Below are 19,704 nucleotides of genomic sequence, written 5' to 3' on the forward strand. Positions count from 1 at the left end.
GGCTTACATTTTCTTCATTATTTACTCTCCCCCCACTCTATGTGTGGACTTTATTGCTCAGTTTAACTTAAATATTTGAACATTCTATTTACCTGGGAGCAAGTTGCGCTTTGTACAGTATTATTTTGGGCAGTATCAGGAGGAGGTACATAGCTATACGCAGCTATGGGGGGTAGTGAACACCAGTGTCTTCCCAACCACACATGTCACCTACAAATGAAAAGCAGTAGCAGCTATTATGTTCCTTTCCTCTTTAAATAGACACATATCTGAGAGGGTTCTGAAGAAACTAGCAAAGAAAGACTTACTCTGCTCATGTTCTCTTCCTTTGAGTCATTCTGTACCCAAGGGTAATGTTTATAGAAATAGCAATTGCATCCCTACAAATACATCCACAATTCCTTCACAGATATGTGCTTTATTTTGTGCTGTTACTAAGGATTTGTGCAGGCTAGATTAGTTGCCATGAACCTTACAACCCTTGGTTGTTGTACAATGATTTCGCTCAAGGCTTGAACTTTCAGCATTGATTTAGGAGAGGGAATGAAGGAGCAAAACTTTCTCCATGAAATACACTGAAACATCCTGTGAAAATGAGATGGGGAAGGAAGACCATGAAGTTCTGGATGGGCACTGTGAAAGAATGGATGGAGAATCAGCAACTATTACTACCGGGCATGGAATGAGTATTTGCTCTCGAGCAGCAGCAGACACACCAGGTTTATTTAGAGATTATTATTTTCTGCTACCTTCGTGGTAGCATGGATGACCGAGATGTGCAAGATTAGCCGTGTTAAAACAGTATTTGCATGTGGAATGACTAGCCCTGTGGCTGCAGTTGTACACAGCCACTTGTACTACTTTGGGGGAATTTGTTCATTCAGCTGTCCAATCATCAAGCTTCTTAGTGCGATCTTAAAATCTGGATTTAGATGGTTGTTTCCATCACGGGGTGTGTGGAAGGATGTCCATGCACAATTATGCCATCTGAAATTTTGTTTGCAAATGTGATTGCTTCAGAGCTAATTACATGTTCACATCTTTGAGCCAGATATAGAAGGATGAAAGGGCATCAAATGCAAAGTGAAGACGTCAAAGTTGCACCAAAGATTATTTATTTAGCCCAATACATTTCAAGTCTTAAGAGCCTTTTTTCAGGGGCAAAAATCATTTTAGTTCAAATGATAACTAAAGCTCTCTCTCATATCATATCAAAGTTGTCCCTGAGGAACAACCGTAATATTTGAAATGGGTTCAATGACTCATTTTCTGTGCACTTTTTAAGTTCCAGTTCTATTCATTGGGGAGTAGGTTGCATGCAGAGACCCTCCTGATTCCTGGATCCAGCAAGTGTCAAAATTTATGCAAGGATACAAATTCCTGGAATAGCCAGACTAGCTTCCTAGTGAGGTGATAACCTGGGTTATGGGCCATTAAAGGAACAAATGAAGTGGTTCTGTGCGAGATATCAAAAGGATTGACACCCCCCCTCAACTGGCTGGTAATTTAAGGCTAGAGCTGAGAGTGAAGTTAGGAGGTGGAAGCAAGGAAACAGGCTGGGAAGCCAGAAAGACAGGGTAATGCTTGATCTTTGTTTGAATCTAAGGTTGTGGATATGGGGAAGCAAGCCCCTCTTGGGCTGTTAATGCTGTGAACCCCTCCATCATGGGCTCAGGTCATATACATGTGTAAACAAACCATACATCATAAAGACACCCAAGTGCCCTCTGTACCTCATTGCAAAGGAAGCACGAACCCTGGGTAAGCGCCTGGAAACCCCTGGAATCTTGCACTGCTCAGAGATTGGAGGGGTGAGCAAAAGTGGTGTCTTATTTAAGTGACACTCCAGAATCACATTCGTGCCAACGTATGAATATGTCTCCATAAGTTTCAATATCAAGCTGTGCCGTCTGTAATTAAATCAACAAAAACTTTCACTGATTAAGCTGCTGATTAAGACTTGGCAGCCCTAAGTCAGAATGCTTGTGTGATTGCAGGTTGCTGTCAAGACAGCAAGCTCTTTATTTTAGCTAAGAATTGCAATGTCTGAATCACATTCTTTTGAAAATACATGGATTTATGCTGCAGAAAGTAATTCATTGCCAAATGGAACAGCACCCTCTACTGATTACTTCAAAGAATTAAATGGACATAAAATTTGACAGGTGACAATGTGGTACTAATTTCTCAATTTTAACATCGTGTCACTCTATTACATTCTCCTTTTATGCATGTTATATTCTAGGAGAACTCTCCTTAGAGTTGTACAAGACACCAATAACTATGTTATCCAAAGGACTAGACACTATCTCTTTTTCAGAATATTCTCGGTTGCAAAAATATTGGCCAAAAATCCCCCCCCCAAATAATAATAATGAAAAAACCCTCCCTCCTGACAGTTTCAGACTGTCATATTTCTCTTGGGAAGTTTTTATGAGTACATTTTACAAATTAAATTGCTCCTTCCTTCCTTCCTTCCTTCCTTCCTTCCTTCCTTCCTTCCTTCATCCCTCCCTCCCTTCCTCCCTCCCTCCCTCCCTCCCTCCCTCCCTCCCTCCCTCCCTCCCTCCCTATCCTTTAAATAGAAAGCAAAAAAGGCACACTTACTAGAATATGCTGCCACATTCTCTTACTGTGAATGCCTTGCTTTGGGGTGAGTGTTCAGATCATTGAAAGATGAACTCCTTGGAAGACAAGCCAGGTTTAATGGATTTTATTTGGGAGAAAAGGGGAAACAGGCAGAGGGCCTTCTCGGTAGTGGCGCCCGCCCTGTGGAATGCCCTCCAATCGGATGTCAAAGAGATAAACAACTATCTGACGTTCAGAAGACATCTGAAGGCAGTCCTGTCTTCCCTAAAGTTTTTAATGACTGATGTTTTAATGTACAAATCATCACCACCACCACCATCATCATCATCTAACACCAAGCTAAGTTTTTTTGTTAATATAGCACTACTTATGATAGGAGCATCTTCTTACACACAAACCTCTGAAACCTCTTAATCGTATGCCTAACCCAAGCTATCTTCCCTTTACCCTGGGGCCAATCCTACTGACGGCTTCAAATGACAAACTGCAACGGCTCTTCCCCCCACATCCTTCCCTTCCAATGTCCCTTTACCTCAAAGCAATGTCCAATGTCCCTTTACCTCCCTGCTTCCCATGCAGCCTCGCTCCTGCTCTGTTCCCTGCAGCCGATTTAATTTAAAAACGCCCGTCATTCACTTTCTCACATAAGTGACATTCATGAATGTTGTTCTTAGCTTCACTTGTAAAACAGCCGTAGTGATTTGTGTGTTTGATTGTGACTAACGCAGTTCAGGCCTGCATCTACCTGTGATCTGCCAAGGCAAACTCAGCCAGCCAGCCAAGTGTGATGTCCTACCATATGCTTGAGACAGCTGCCTTGATTTTGTGGTCCCACGCTGCCAAACGGAACTAGCATGTGTGATCAGCTCTCGCTGGCCAACATCCATAGCTGGTGTGCTGCGTTCAACTTGGTAAGTTGCAAGTCATGTAGGACTGTCATTGTTGATTAAACAATATCAAGCAGCATTCAAGCAGCCAACCAGATTTCTATGTTTTTGTAGTCAATGAGCATTGCAGATCAAAGCTAGCATATTCTCCACATCACAATGATTGACAAGTAGAACCCTTCAATCTTCTGTTGAGTGTGTAGAGTAGGAAGGGAGGGCATATTCAAGTAACAGTTCCTCATTAAATCATATTTCAAAAGTGTGACAAAGTAAGTTGTTCATGTCCATTCTTGCCCTGGTCAGGGAAATTTCAGAAGGTCTGTTATCTCGGAAGTGAATGAATAGGATTTTCCTTTTCTTGCCTGCTCTAATGCTCTCACTGCTGCTGCTGCTGCTGCTGCTGCTGCTGCTGCTGCAAGCCTTTTACAGTGCGCTCCTATGTATCTGCTCAGAAGTGAGTCTCATTAAGTTCAATTCCCAGGTAAATGTTTACAGGGACTGGAAGCTTACTGCCACTACCATCAACAGAAATAACAACTGAAATTTAAATTACCTTATATAACGCTTCCCCCAAAGAATCCTGGAAACTGTAGTTGATCCCCTCACAGAGCTAGAGTTCCCAGAACCCTTGACAAATTCCAGTTCCCTGGGTTATTTGGAGAAAGCCATGTGCTGTAAATGTGCTTTAACTGTATTGTGTGACTGTGACCTGTATTTCTTCACCTGTTCCTGGCCTGAGCATTAGCACTCCGAATAGTTTTTAGGACTAACACTGCTGTTAGGCAAAGGTGTAGCATGGGACGGGGGGGGGGGGGGAGAGAGAGCGCAGCCCCAGACACACAATTTTCAGGGTGTGTTAACCAGTTGCAGGGATCTCTGTCCCACCCTGCCTGCTTCTAGGGGCTCTGGGCCCTGGAGCTTGGCCTTGCCTTGCCAGCACGTCCCGAGCCCCCTCACTGAATGGCCGCCTGGCCAGTGTTCAGGGGGATGTTCCTGCCAAAGGGCATGTCGACTGGTCAGGCTGCCCCTCGCATGGGCAGGCAGGTGGCACAGCGCAGCGCCGTGAGCCCACAGGTTTGTATAGACTCTGAGCAAGTAACTCAAGATGCTCCAGGCAAACAAGCCAAGCCACACAGTGGAAGGAAAAGCAAGAAATGTCCCACATCATTGCTGTTTTGATCTGGTGGGGAAAAAATCTTCCTGACTCCATACCTGATCATTTGTCAAATTCTAAGTGTGAACAAAGTCCATGTGCTAAAACATCTCAAACGAAATATACTGGAAACATCTCCATGCCCACTAATATCCTATACTTTTTGATGCCCCAGAAGAAGTAAGTGTGTGTGTGTGTGTGTGTGTGTGTGTGTGTGTGTGTGTGTGTGAAAAACTATCTCTTTGTGCGTATTGGGGCAGTGTGCTTCCTGACCTCAATATCTTTGTATAAATTGATCTGCTGAATAAAGTTGTTGCCTTTGCCTTGATCACTCTTGCAGGGATATTTCAAAATGTTAACATCTCTAGCAGTTAAAAACCTTCTTTTGTTTTTGTTCTGAATTTGACAATGTTCAACTTACAGTAATGAGTTCCTGTGCTCACTTTCCAGTAAATCATGCTGGCTATTATGTGTAGATTTGGGTTATGGGAAGGGGGAACCTCCATTAGATTTACTAAGGAAGTTATTATCCATATTTTAAAACATTTTTCCTACCCATAAATTGATTGTCGTCCACTTCAGATGTAATGTTCCTGCTTTGTATTTTACTGGAAAAGAAATCAATGAACAACTGGCTCTGATTTGTGTTTTTATGAAGTCCCTCAGAGATGGTAATAGACTAAGTAAACAGACTGCCTGTAAATGACAGTACAGCAACCCCTGCAAAGGATTAAGCAAATTATTTCCATTTTAGGATTGGCCTTTCTTTCTTTCTTTTGCTGCATGTCATGTTTAAACCTTTTAAGTATTTTCCATTTGGGAGAATATCTGTGTATCTTTTACAAAACATGAACAAAATCTCTTTGAACTCGAGTTTCCAACCCTAAGGAATCTTGTTATTTTTGGAGTTATCATCAGGTCCTGGGCAAAGGCAGAAAGGAAATGATAATTCTTTGTAGCTGGGCCAACAATGCTGTAAGCTTAAAAATCCTACCGTTGTATTCTGAACCTTGGACAAAGCAGTAATCTGAGGCCTCCCTAAAATGTACACAGCAGTGATGCAATTTGCTGAGTACGGCATTTATATAGATATATATTTTACAAACGGTTGCATTTGTTGTTTTGATTCTCTTCCAATTTCTGAAAAAACAAAATAAAACACCTTTTAATGTAAAAGCTGAACAAGAGCCTCAGATAAGTGGCAACTGATGTACAGCATTTCAGAAGATCTCTCTGGCATAACTTGTCTGTGTGTGTGTGTGTAATTTCAAGCCTGTTATACAGTCTTGGAGCCTGTTGAGCCTCTGCCTCCACTCCCTCTCACCTGTGCTGTTTCCTTTTGGAATCTGGAGTGTCTTCAAGGGCCAGCCTTCTGGGCTGCAGGTGGGTCCTTGTCCTGCACCCTGACCTTCCACTCCCTGCACCATTAGACTGGTGATGTAGTGTGGAACTCGTTTGATTTCTCAGGTGCTGGGGAAGATACCCATCAGGGTCTTCCAGTTCAGTGGACTCTGATACTGTTGGATTTGGTTCAACTTGCCCCTGCCTGCCAGCGACCACCTGATCGCTCAGAACCAGGAATTCAGACTGCCTATTCTGCCAGTGATACTATAGTCTCTGATTCTGTGTTCTGGTCACCAGTGGACCCCAGGGTCATGACCTCAAGCCAGCTCTGTACTGTGTTTTTGTGCAGCAGAGAGAGAAAGAGGCAACAAATTTATTCATCTTAGCACTGAGGTTCAAAGAAGTTCAAAGAGAGAGAGTAATCTTAGCATAAGAGAGTATGTAGTGAGCCAGATAATTTAAAGGGTGGGAAATATATACTGGAGACAGAAAGTCTACTTTATATTGAGTCAGATCATTGATGTACAGTAGACACTGAATGGCAGAGAAATCTGTCCCTGCCTTGCCTTGAGATGGCCAGGATTGAACCTGGACCTTTGGAATGCTAGGCATTTGTTCCACCACTGACTTATAAATAATTGTATCCAGTGTAGCACCAAGTCAGGACAAAGCAAAGGTTTATGTGTGTGCAATGGGACTTTCCCCCATCTCCCTCCTCCCCTGTGTGACCCCAAATATTTCCTAGGGGTCATCCCAAACCCCCAGAGCCGACTTATGGAGGGCATGCATGGGGGAGGAAGGGAGGGAAAGTCCCATTGCATAAACAGAGATCCTTGCATCATTGGATACCACCCAGTTTCAGCCCATCTCCTTGAACTGGGGCAGTCTGATCTTCTGCACCTCCCGTGTGAATCTGCCTATGAGTCACGTGGCCCCTAAAGGAGGAAATGATAGGATATTTCACTATGTAGGATTGATGGCAAGAAATAGACAGCAGGTGGCACTCCTGTTCTATGCTGTAGTTAGAGACCTGTAATAATGGCAGTGGGCTGTGTGAGAATGCAAACGGGGGGGGGGGGGCAGGGAAGGCACGTTTACCTCTGTTTGTAGTACAGTGGTACCTCGGGTTACATATGCTTCAGGTTACAGACTCCACTAACCCAGAAATAGTGCCTCGTGTTAAGAACTTTGCTTCAGGATGAGAACAGAAATCGTGCTCCGGCGGCGCAGTGGCAGCGGGAGGCCCCATTAGCTAAAGTAGTGCTTCAGGTTAAGAACAGTTTCAGGTTAAGAACGGACCTCCGGAATGAATTAAGTACGTAACCCAAGATACCACTGTATGTTGTTGCTGAGTTATTCTCAGCAATACACAGGAACAAAAAGGTTATGTTGGGACTGGCAGTGTGTTTTAAGGAGAAATTGCCATTTCCATTTTATTTTTAACAAATGTAAAATACGTAGTTTCATTTTTAAAAAGCAAGCAAGCAAGCAAGCAAACAAACAAACAAACTTTTCCTCCTATGGACAACAACATTGACCACACTGGTCACACAAGGTTTACTGCTATTCACAGAATCATAGAATGGTAGAGTTGGAAGGGACACCGAGAAATCATCTATTCTAGACCATCCCTCTGCAATGCAGGAATCCTGCCCACAGCCGTCCCTGGGTGGGGTCATATCACCAACTTTCTGGTTAACAGCCAGGTGCATTGCCCCACAGGAGGGCCATTCTTTCTCCTCTCTGTTTCCCTCATAGGCAGATGACTGATCTGATCCTTATGAATGTAGTTGCTAGCTACACATTCTTAAAAACCTGAGGCCCTAATGCAACCTAATGCCATCCTATTAGCAGCTGGGAGGGAGCCATATTGAATGAAAAAGCGGGACTTACTTCTGAGTGAAAACAGATAAGATTGTGCTGTGCAAAGTGATGTTTCTATTTAGAAGGTCCTAAGGTGGTGGTGGACTGGATCTGGCCGGCCAGCCAGATTGTTATCCTCACCCAAGTGCCAAGTTTGATATGTGGGTGGAGCCAGATGACCACAATGACATCATGCAAGGTACCTGGTGCAGGGGCAGGTAGGCATAGCCAATGGGGTCTCATGGGCCAAATTAGGGCCATGGGCCAGAGGTTCTCCAGCCCTGCTCAAAGGTGAAATTATTTATTTATTTAATTTAACACCCCCCCCCCAAAAAAATTAAAAATTATAAGACTATGGTTTGTATCCATTAGTGACTTTCCCTTACTGGAAATGGCAGGAAGGTTGCAGTAAAGAGGAGGAGAATCGGTTAAAAGCAGAGGTGCCCCGACTTGTGTTAGAAAAAGAGCACTTTCTTCTTCGGCAAAGCCATCATTGCTTTATTGATTTATCTCTTTATTACATTGTATGTCCCACCTTTTTCTCCAAAGAGCTTGAGGTAGCATGCATGCCACTCCCTCCCTCCGTATTACCTGTACAGCAACCCTGTGAGGTAGGTTAGTCTGAGAGACTGCGACTGGCTCAAGGTCACTCAGTGAGCCTCATGGCCAAGTGGGGATTTGAACCCTGGCCCCCCACGCCCTAGTCCGACACCCTAACCACTATGCTGCATACGTTTTTAGTCCTTCCTTCTCCCAATGGAATCCTGGGAGCTGTAGTCCTGGGCCCCTTGCCAAACAGGGCAATGAAATGGAGGACTCTGGGCAGCCTGACAGGATGCATCTTGCTTGTTCCTGCTCCATCCTCAGTAGCACACAACCAATGACCATCATCTGACAGATATGGCTTGACCTACAGGGGCAGCATGGAGACAGAGGAGGAGGAAGCTCACAACCAGGGCTGCCGTGCTTTGGACTGGTTGTAAGTTGTAAGTAGGTGAGGGAGGCTGAGGGTAGGCTGAGGTTGGTGGGGCAGTGCCCCACATGCCCTACTAGACCCCCCGCCTCTGTATTTGAGCTGCCTAGGGATGCCAATTCTAACAAAAAGCCAACAGTGTTGTTGCTGCTGCTGCTGCTTCTGTTTTTGGGAGAGGTTTAACATGTGTCTGTTCCTCTCTGAATATCGCAACCCACATAACTCTCCCTTTCCTTGCGTCGAAGCATTTGTAATTCATTTCCTCTACAACAGTCCGCAATGATTTCCTAGCCCAGAAGCACAAAGAGGTACGAATGTAATCAGAGGGGATCTATGTTTCTATTTTTAAACAAGTGATTACACTGTCGGCATGTGACCCATCTGGGCTGAGACGCTTGCGTGCTCCAAGTAGCCTCCACCCTCTAAGTCGACCTGCATTGCTAAATGAGCGCCATCTGCTTCGGCATTAGCTATCTAATAAAGGCAAAGGGATGTGCGAAAGGGGGCGGTGGAGAGAACAGTGAGACTAGGATTAAAGGCTTGGTGGCAAAGTGAGATTTGGGAGGTGGTGGTGATGGGGAGAGGAACGAAATCTCCTTCTTCCCATAAGATAGTATTATATACCTAACAGATCAGGTATTTACAGTGTAAAGTTACGGTGTAGAACATGGGTAGGCAAACTAAGCCCCGGGGGCCAGATCGTCTTCCATATCCTGCCCATGGACAGTTCAGAAATCAAAATGTTTTTACATAAGTAGAATGTTTTTATTTAAAATGCATCTCTGGGTTATTTGTGGGGCATAGGAATTGGTTCATATTTTTTTCAAAACATAGTCTGGCCCCCCACAAGGTCTGAGGGACAGTAGACCAGCCCCCTGCTGAAAACGTTTGCTGACCTCTGGTGTAGAAGCTTGTATGCATCCTGCCAAAATGTGTCAGTGCAGAGTGCCACAGGTGGGATCAGAGATGGAGAAGCCCATGCAAAGCTGCTCTGTTGTGCAGTGTTGACAGTGCTGTTGCTAGGCAGCCCTCTGCCTCCAAGTGGGAGCAAGGTCAGGAGGGCAAGGATGTCATAATCAGGATGAAGCTTGCACTTACCGTATTTTTTTGCACCATAACACTCACTTTTTTCCTCCTAAAAAGTAAGGGGAAATGTCTGTGCGTGTTATGGAGGGAATGCCTACGGGTGGCATGCCTACGGATTTTCCTCCTCTAAAAACTACGTGTGTGTTATGGTCGGGTGCGTGTTATAGAGCGAAAAATACGGTAAGTTTCTGCGTTGACGTTGCTCCTCCTCCTGTTTCATTTTCATGTGTTGCATCCTGTCGTGTCTGCTCAGATGTCCTTCAAGTGTACTGTCATTCCTTTGCTGTGCAGAAGGACTAGCACATCCCAAAGGTAAGGTTTACTGTGCTACTCAAAGGGAGCATATGCCTTGTGACGCAAACACGATCTCAGAACCTAGGCAAGTTCATATGCAGCAATAGGGTCTTTAAGTCTTTAACCTAAGCTGTATAGGACGGCCTTATTTAGGGAAAGTTACTAGAATAGAAGACCTTTGAGTCCCTTCCACTTTGGTATGTTGCTTCAAGAGTCCCTTGCTGATCAAAAAGGCCACCTTTTTTCTAAGAAAAGCAACATGGTATATGACATTGTTTTTATGGCGAGAGGGAAAAACCCATTTTGCACTATGCACAAAAATAGCAGCATCTGTTTGGCTTTTCTTTCTTTTCCCTGCAGGCCTTTATGACTCCAGGAACTTGATGTTTTGATTCACACCAGCGTTTTAACACTTCCTCTGAGAAAGAAATGCCTTGGACAGTGATCTATTACTGCCTAATGCACTGGACAAAGTATTGAGGTGCTTTTTCAGACCTACTTTCAGAATCTTTCCCTGGTGAGGGTAAATTTGATGTCGCCTCAGGCTACAGACAAACAGACAAAGAGAGTGAAACAAAGCCTATGTATAAGTCCAACACTATTTATTGAAAGGGACAGATCTCATCTTAACACTTACATGAACAGAACAACCCAGGCCTTATCGAACAAGAGTAAATCCTGTGTTAAAGGAGAAGTTTTGCATCAAGCTGCCTTTTGACATTTACTCTCCACCCTGTGCAAGTAAAAGTGATGAGATATAATTGAGGAGGGTTGGGGAAACCATTGGTTCATGAGCCCAGCGCTGTGCTGATTATTGCTTCACTATTGCTTCATGTTTTCCCAGTTCTTCCCCAAAGGATCGCAGCTGTTGCAAATGTACATATTCCCCCCATTGGCCATTTTATCAAGCTGAGAGACAGTGACTGGTCCAAGACTTTCCAGTGAATTTCATGGCTGATTTCCTTAGTTCCAACCTGACACTCCCTATATTCTGTACCATACTGGCTCTGATTCACATGGTATGGTGAATCATATGGAAACAGACTCAGTCCTTCTATGAGGCAAGATGAGCCTCTTGGCTCAGGCGGCAGATCAAGAGAGACGGCTAGTGTGTAGAAATCACTATAAGTTGGTGATTGGCTGAGCGCCCATTTCATTTTATTTTTTGTTGACTCGTTCATCTCTGGCTCACCTCCACTCAGCACCCGATTGGCATTTACCTTTCTTTGCCATTCATTTTTATTTAAGTCACCTGACAGGGGCACTATTAACATACCCTTCAGGTACTATACCTGTTCATTGATTTTGGAATACATCGGTGTGAAGTGCTTAGGCTGCTTTCTGAGGGTACTGGTGTGATCAGTCCTGCAGCTGCTCTGTCTCAAGGGCTTTGGCAAAATGGTCCTTCAGTCATCTATGATTTAAAGAGAAGATTGTTTGCATGTGTTGTTGCCTGGCAGTTACAATGCAAGCTTTTCAGATTAAGGGCCCTGGACTGAGGAGCCATCTTGCAGTGGAATAAAAATGTGATTAATGCAAATAAAAAGTATATTTAGGTGCCTTGGGGTTGCAATTTTCAAATTATAGAAGTTTTCTTGGGGATAAGAATGTTCCCAGATTGGGGATAAACCTCTGACTCTTTGCAGCTTTGGGTTTTTTGTTTTTTTGCTTTTGATGCCATATTAGCTATTTAATGTGGCTTTACTGGGGTGCCCAGGGGTGCCAACTTGGATAAAATATTTTTGGAGGGGGCAGGTAAGCCCTACCCCACATAATTAATCACATGATACAGTGTGCACACACCATTTGAATGGCAATGCCCATCAGCTGTTTGTAGGTTTTATTCAACCCTCATAATTCAAGCATTGAGAAAATGTTCCATACAGTTAACCGTTCTCTTGGCTTTGCCCTCCTGCACAGAACATGCTTGCCGCTCTATATGTTGCAGAAATCTGCATTTCCTTTCATCTGAGGATAAAAGAATTGAAATAAGAACACTAATGATAACCTTTCATGTTAAACAGGATACGTAGCTTTACTGCAGAGACAGAAATGCATTTCCTGCCCTCCTCACTGTGTAGTAATGGCAAGGTACAGCAGAGCGTGTGGGATTATAAGTGAGCACTCGCTGCAGACTCCGATTTCAAGCTCCTGGGAACAGAGCCCAAACCTCTGATTAAAGTGGGACCCCGCCATCTTCCTTCCCACCAGGCCTCTGCATAAGTGACACCTTCTCAGGGACGCCATCACAGTCTCATTAAGAACAACGAGCAATTTTGATGGAAAGATGCAGGTTGCTCAACACAGTGAGGCGTCAGGTTTTTGGGTGGGGGGGGGGAAGGATTGGAAATGTGTTTCGATGAGGAAAGGTAACAATTATAATAACAGGTTTGGGATCTGCAGGCTTCATTTTCTGTGCTGACAGTAAGTGCTGCATTTGTAAAGAGGCCCGGGTGAAGCCTCTTACTTTATAATAGGCCTCCTCACATAAAAAGCAGCGGCGTCAACTGCAGCTATTTTGTGGAGCAATTAATTATTCCTCCGAATCAGATGACAACCGTGAGCTGTATCATTAGCACCTTGATCCTCAGCTTTACAAGACAGAAATAATAATTCCTTGTGTCACATGTGGAATTAGCCCGACTCCTGCTGCTGCTGTTTTTCTTTCTCCTCAGCTGTGTAAAGGACCTTCTGTCACAAAACAGACTTCACACAAGTTGTCCCCTTGGGGACTGAGGCAATGTGTCACCGTGACCTTCTGCAAGGTCTCGCCTACATAAGATGTGGCCGCTTCTGATCTAATGAGGGAAACTGTTAAGAGCACCACCATCCCAAGAACAGGCACCAGGAGCTACAGGCATAGGGAAGGGCAATTTAGGGTTGTTGCTTTTAAAAGACTCTGTGAAATCATGGCCCTAGAAAAGACAGCTGCTAGGCTCTCATTGGATTCTATTCAGTAATTTTGGGTGTGTGCTAAATTTGTAGTTATATACCTCAAAAAAGGTGAACATATAACATCGCAGTACCAAATTTAAATAACACAGGATCCATACAGTCATCTTCTTATGATAGCATAAGATCAAACGATCTAGAGCAGGCATGTCCAACTTTCAAGAGACTGTGATCTACTCCCACTATTAAAAAACTGGCAGTGATCTACCCGTTGGATTGACTAAAGTTCTTGAGCCAAAGTTGTTGAGCTAGGAGCACAAGTGTCCATGTGTTTGCTAGTGCTTTCCCATCACAATCAGTGTGCTTTTCTAGAATGTTTTCTATGTTATGTGTAGTTTGAAGACTTCCAGGGTGGAGCATTTACCAATGAGAAGAATGCAAAACTTAGCTTTTGTACATACAAGGGTCTGCACATCAGAGTACAGTATTCATTTTAGGGCATTGACCAACGGGCAGTAAAACAGTTCAAGAAGCAATGTATTAATTCTGGCTGGAAGCACCCAGATTATGGGTGTGCAAAGGGTCTGTGCTTCCTTCTGGCCCAGAAATTTGGTCAGTATCCTTATCTAAGGTTGTCAGATCGACCTTTGCACAGAAAAGTGGCCTCTTAATTGAAGAAAAAATAGAGTTTAATATTAAGGCACGTTGCCTTAATAAGCGGAACTGCAGAAGAAGAAAAAAGTCCTCCCCAACTGCTTGACTTTTCTTTGCATTTTTTATTTTTACTAACTCCTGTTTAACACACACACACACACACACACACACACACTATACAGTATACCTTTTGACCTGTGGGTTAACAGGCTCACATGCCGGCATTATCTCACATTTAGCATAAGCTCATAAATGCTTTGCTAAGCTTCGTGACTAAGAGCAAGCATCTCAAAGAATCAATGTTCATTGATGTCATTCTGGGGACACCAGTTGCTCTGCTTGCGTACATAGCCTGCTGTTGATCCTCTGTAATTGTCATCACATCGGCGCTTGCATCAGGTCTGGCGCAATTTGACGGCAGTGGGGAATTTAACACCAGAAGGCAGAGCTTTCGTAATCCCTGCAAATGCCCCCACACCTAAAATCCATTTGCGTTGGTGACTTGGCATTGCCGTCTTGCCACTGAGGGCTGGCAGCTTATAAACGCAGCATTAAGGGCCACAGCATTTCAGATTCACAGGCGGTTCAGAGAGCTACACACACCAGCAGCCTCTCAACAGCTACCTAGTGAAGCACCCACGCAGCAACTCGGCCTCAGCCTATCAAATGGTTTTTAAATGACTGAAAGGCCAAAGAGAGAGAGAGAGAGAGAGAGAGAGAGAGAACTTGTTTGGCATTTCAAAGTTTGCAAAAGTGCTGAGATGGAGCAAAGAGATTCGAAAATGCACCCAGCGGCCAGCCTTCTGAAAGACCGTACAATGTTTTGCCACAATGAAAAGCCAACTGATGCAGGGCAATGCCATCTTTCAAGGAGTCGGTCTTGGCGGCGGAGGCGGTCAAATAGTTTCACCATCTGCACCTTACCAAGCATCCCAGAATATCCAGGCTTCCAGGATGTTAAGGTAGGTATCCAAAGATGTTTCTGCAAGAATGTGCAAGCTTTACACAGCAATCCCTTGTTGTCACTCCATAAAAGAGGGGACTTGGGAGATCATCAAGAGCTTGTGCAAGAAGTTTCTTCAGTATTAAATCAGTTTTGATACAATTAATAGTGTTGATCAGCTGTTTTCATTTTTTTCATCGCCCAGAGAACATTGCTAGAGACTCACAAATTTAATTCCTCAAACATGTAGCCAATCATATTATAGTGGTGGCCACTCTGGGAACACCAAGACTGCAATTTTGTTAGTTAACTAGTATGCAATATATAAATACTAATCACAGATGGCTTTATTGGTAGTTGATGGAGGACGTATCTAGGGCAGTGGTTGGTAACAATCGTCTGGTCAACCAAAGGCAAAGGAGAGAATGAGTAGCTGTCTAAAACCCCCACATTGTGCTATTCTTTGTCCTGGAATCGAGAGGAAGATTGTGAAAAAAGTTAGGAAGGGGCTTTTCACGAGGAAGCGCCATTTAATGACTGAACTCCCACTGGAGCCCTTTTGAGACAAATAATCCATGGTGCATAACTCCATATGGGGCAGGTTGGGGAGTGGAAGCCAGTTCATGTGGCAGGCCCTACATTCATCATGCACATGCTCAGTAGACTGCATGAATAAAATGGTGTAATTGGGAAGCCTAGTTACTGTTGCTGTGCCACTTTTTGGTCCTGAGACAAAGCGGCACTTTCTAGGTGTGGGATGAATGCACTGCCTGAATGGTTTGCCACATGAACAAAGAGCAATGCGGCACACACATTGCAGCAGTTGTTTCTGCTGTGGGTTGAGATCAGCAAGCCGGAATCTGATTTGAACTCAGATGAATTATGCAGGTGATTAGCACAATCTGGACTAAAAAAGACCCCCCCCAAAGAAAGAAAAATATTCACCCCGCTCTACACCGAAGGACAATGTGAATCAACTCTCACGGACATTCTGATTAGGGGTACATTTTGATTGCTTCTGCTTTACTTTAAAGTGGCTTCTTCAAAGAGCCGCAATCAAGGAATTCCTGCGTAGATGTTGCTTAAATGTGAATATAGATAACAAATCTGGGATACTTCCCATCACCACCACTGAATACTATTTTAAAAGAAAAAGGATGAAGGCTTTACTGTTGCTGTATATGCCGTGTGCATTTTATTTTCATTTCATTTTTATTCTGAAGATTTATATGTTGTGCAACCCATTTACTAGTGTCACTGGCTAGCCTTGGTGGTTAAAAAAAACCACATTACCCATTTTATATGATATTTTTCCTTGAGAAGGAAATAATCAATCACAGGTGGCTTAAAATTGTCTCAACCCATTTACTAAGTGTAACCAGCTAGCCTTGGTTTTTGAAAAACATGATCCGTTTTGTGTGACTGCTCCTTGAGAAGGAAATAATCAATCTCGGGTTAAAATTGGCTATGTCGCAGTTATTGTCCTTATGTTATCCAATATTTTGGGTGACTCATCTGCCACTACACATTTTGATGACTCTCTAAAGAGACAAATGCTGTATATCTGTAGTGGAATGCAGCACGACAATATAAGAAACTGGAAGAATAGAGGGGTACCATAATAGGCCTGCAACTGCAAATATCTTGGGATATTTTGGAGCATTTATAAAAGCCCTTTTAATATTAGTTTTGGCTCTAGCCTTTGAAGGAGTAAGCTGCTTATACTAAAACAAGCAAAACACCTAAATACATACATACAGATATCTGTTCAAGCTGGCCTTTAAAGAGTATTTTGACAGAAAGGTTAGCTACTACTAGCTTAGTTCATGCACAGCATAAATCCTAAACACATTTACTGAAAAGCAGTAAATATATTTGGCTGTACACCTGAGCTCTTTTAAGTGTACACCTAAAAATTTAAAATGTGAGTACAACAGACACATACTTTTCAAATATGAGTAAACAGATTCTTCAAATAGCCAAGACTGGCTGTCAGCTATACACATGGCTTTTCTGTCTTGTGCATTGATTTAAAGGTTTTTACCCTGCTTTTTACCCAAAACAGCTCCCAGAGTGTTTTGCAAGGCCACTAGTACCACAGTTCCTGCCTGTGGGGCTACTGTATAAAATACATCATGGCACACAAGGAAAAAGGTATGGGGAAGGAGGAGGGTGGAAAACATGTCCAGGAGCCTTATAATAACCATCTAGGATGAAAACAGTCCAGATAGTCTGCAGAGTGGCAGCTGCTGAGTGACTTTTGAGGGAGGGATAAAGCTGCCTAGTTTCTCAGCAGCGGTGATAGAATAGCCCTCTTTCACCTTCCCTCCCACCCCCCACAATACTGGCAGAAAGTTAGCAAGTACACAGCTGGTAGCTTGGAGAATATGCAAAGCAATATTTATATATTCAATATAATCACATCAAAATGTAAATCAGCTATTCTGATCAATGCCAGATTTTTTTTTTTACTGAGTCGGAATACATTCTTTGTTTTGCTATTTTTAACTTCAAGTATCAGTGTAATTAGTTTCCAAGGCAGCAAGCACCTTAGCAATACAGAATCAGAAAAATAACGCACTTCATGAGCTTTTATAATATTAGATGGTAATAAATGCCATAGAAGTCCTTGAATCTCAAGGTAGCTACCTTAGTTACAATAACATTCAACTGTTAGCTAAACTAGAATTTATTTTTCTAGGGGAGAGGAGGGGGGGCGGCGGAATATCTGGATGTCTTCAAGTAGGCATGTCTGCATTCCTTTAAAACAACAAATGAGTTTAAGTCTGCAGCAAAGTGCTTAAATTCCAGTAGTTCAATGGCATTCAAGGGAGGCTATTTTCCTCTGGATTGTGCTCTTTGTCTTTCAGCGAAATTTTGCAACTCTTTGGTCACAATTCAGCTAAAACTGACCATGCTGAAGTCCAGTTTACTTCAACGGGAGAGTTAAGCATGTGCTCACATTTTACTGAGCCATACGCTTTGTGTTGATAACAATTTACAGTACTGTGTTTATTTATGTCAATAGGGATGGGGTAAGAAATCCTGATCCTTCTTCCCCTCCCCACTTATTTCCCCAAACACTTCTGCTTGCAGTGTTTGGCACACAAATGTACACACACACACACACACACACACACACACACACACCAGTTATGGCAAGTATACATATAAATCATGTTCGAAGTGACCGTTTTTATGACCCCACTGACAAATAATATCCAAGGCCAGCATCAGAGATTGGCAGCGTTGGGCAGCTGCCAAGGCCCATGTCTAAGCTGGGGAGCCAATGGCAATATCCAGAGCCACAGGCCCAACTGCTTCTCTTCCTTGCTGTTGCAAGAAGGTGAGAAGAGACCTGCTGGATCAGACCAAAACATCCTGTCTCCCACAGTGGGAAACCCTTAAGCAGAACATAAACGCAGTGGCCCTTTCCCACCATTTTACGCCAACAACCGTTTGTCAAAGGCACGTTGCCTCTGACCCCAGTCTTGTTGACTTCATTCGTAAATCCATGCATCGTGTAAGTTGTCCCATGTGGGTTAGTAGGTTGGTCTGCCTGACTGGAATGACTCAAAGTTGGCGGGTGAGACTGTTGAGGGTGGATTCACGGGAGCCTGTTTGTTAAGGATAAAATTCAATTAGCAACACAATGCCCTTCTTAACCCACACTTTTTCATTTTCTTCCAAAACAGAATAATTATTCCAGAGGTTCCAACTCTTGCTTCACACTGCTGGATCTGGGAAGAACAAGATTTGAAAACCCACCAAACAGAACCTCTGATGGTCAAGTCAGAAACCTGGGTAACTCGGCAGTCCACTTCGCTAAAGGGCACAGTAAAACCAAAAGCAGTTTTTGTGACCAATCTTTGCAAGATTATTTCAGTGAGAGACTTCTGAAGCTTAGAAACTATGAAACAAAAACGTCAAACGGGAAGGTAAAAGTCTATCTTAATGAGAACCAGAATCCCAGCTACACCAGCAAGGGACTAAGGCGGAGAAGCACCTGTAGTGCCATGATACAGGCGAACCACATGAAATTGACAGAAAAATCCCGTGAGTCAGTGGATCCAGTCAATGAATACATAGCAATTTGCAGCAATGACCACAGCGACACTCAGAATATTGAAGATTGCTCTCAGAGAAGGAGCTATTTAGAAAGTTTGACTTTGAGCATCAATGGTCCCCTAGAAATGCTTGTGCGAAGGACATAATTTTGGATCATTCAAGAAGATATTATAAAGAACAATTTCCCACTACCTTTCAATAAAGGCACAATGACATTTCTTATGCTACATGATAGATAAATTATTTGGACCTTGGGACAATTGTACAGCTTCCCATGATCAGGTGGGAATATTTAAATTGCAGTCTGGAATAGTATATATAGGATTGGCTCAAAACTTAGTCATGCTTATCATAAGCCCAACGAAGTCATTCCTTTTCACTGGATCTACTCTACGCATGACTAACCAAGTCAACTAAAAAATAAGTCCTATTGAATTCAATGGGGCTTATTCCCAGATAAGAAGGGTTAGGATTGTTATGTGCAGCATTTATGTGACAGAAGCATCAAGTTTTCCCTTGGCAGATGTCAAGGTGAAGAGTGTATTTTAAAGATATGAAGTTACCACTTGTTGAAATCAAGTAATTTATATTACTTATTTAAAACATTTGTATGCCACCTTTAGTTTGCCAATATCCCAAAATATTTTTGTGTGTCAGCAGCACTGTAGAATTGAGATGGTGGTGGTAATGATATTACACACATGAGATATTGTATGTTTGGTTTAGATAATAAATTCATTGTGACGCTGATTGGTCCCTCTTATATTCATGTGACTTTTAGAGCTTAGATATGGTCACTTTGTAACATGTGCATAGTAAGCTCGCTCCATTTAACCCTGGTGCAGTCACGTTGTGTTTTTAGTGCTTGAGATCTACCCATTGCCAATAGGGTCTGAAGACCAAAAGGTTGCAGCTGGTACAAAAAACTCTGCTGCGGAAGGAAAAGTGAACATGTGCT

At 43.2% G+C, this 19,704-nt stretch overlaps 1 long non-coding RNA gene across 2 annotated transcripts; it reads left to right on the top strand.

Moving 5' to 3' along the window:
* The first annotated feature begins 2,925 nt into the window (after positions 1 to 2,925).
* Positions 2,926 to 19,494, top strand: LOC310707697. 2 transcript variants are annotated; one of them, XR_014526661.1, is made up of 4 exons: positions 9,789 to 9,908; positions 10,081 to 10,207; positions 10,550 to 14,697; positions 18,374 to 19,494. It is a non-coding gene; the product is annotated as an uncharacterized lncRNA (long non-coding RNA). The 2 variants fall into 2 exon arrangements; XR_014526660.1 differs by lacking the exons at positions 9,789 to 9,908; positions 10,081 to 10,207 and adding an exon at positions 2,926 to 3,500.
* The last annotated feature ends 210 nt before the right edge of the window (positions 19,495 to 19,704 follow it).

This window comes from Podarcis liolepis (assembly GCF_965112155.1).
Source record: "Podarcis liolepis genome assembly, chromosome: 5".
Classification (NCBI taxonomy): Eukaryota; Metazoa; Chordata; class Lepidosauria; order Squamata; family Lacertidae; genus Podarcis; species Podarcis liolepis.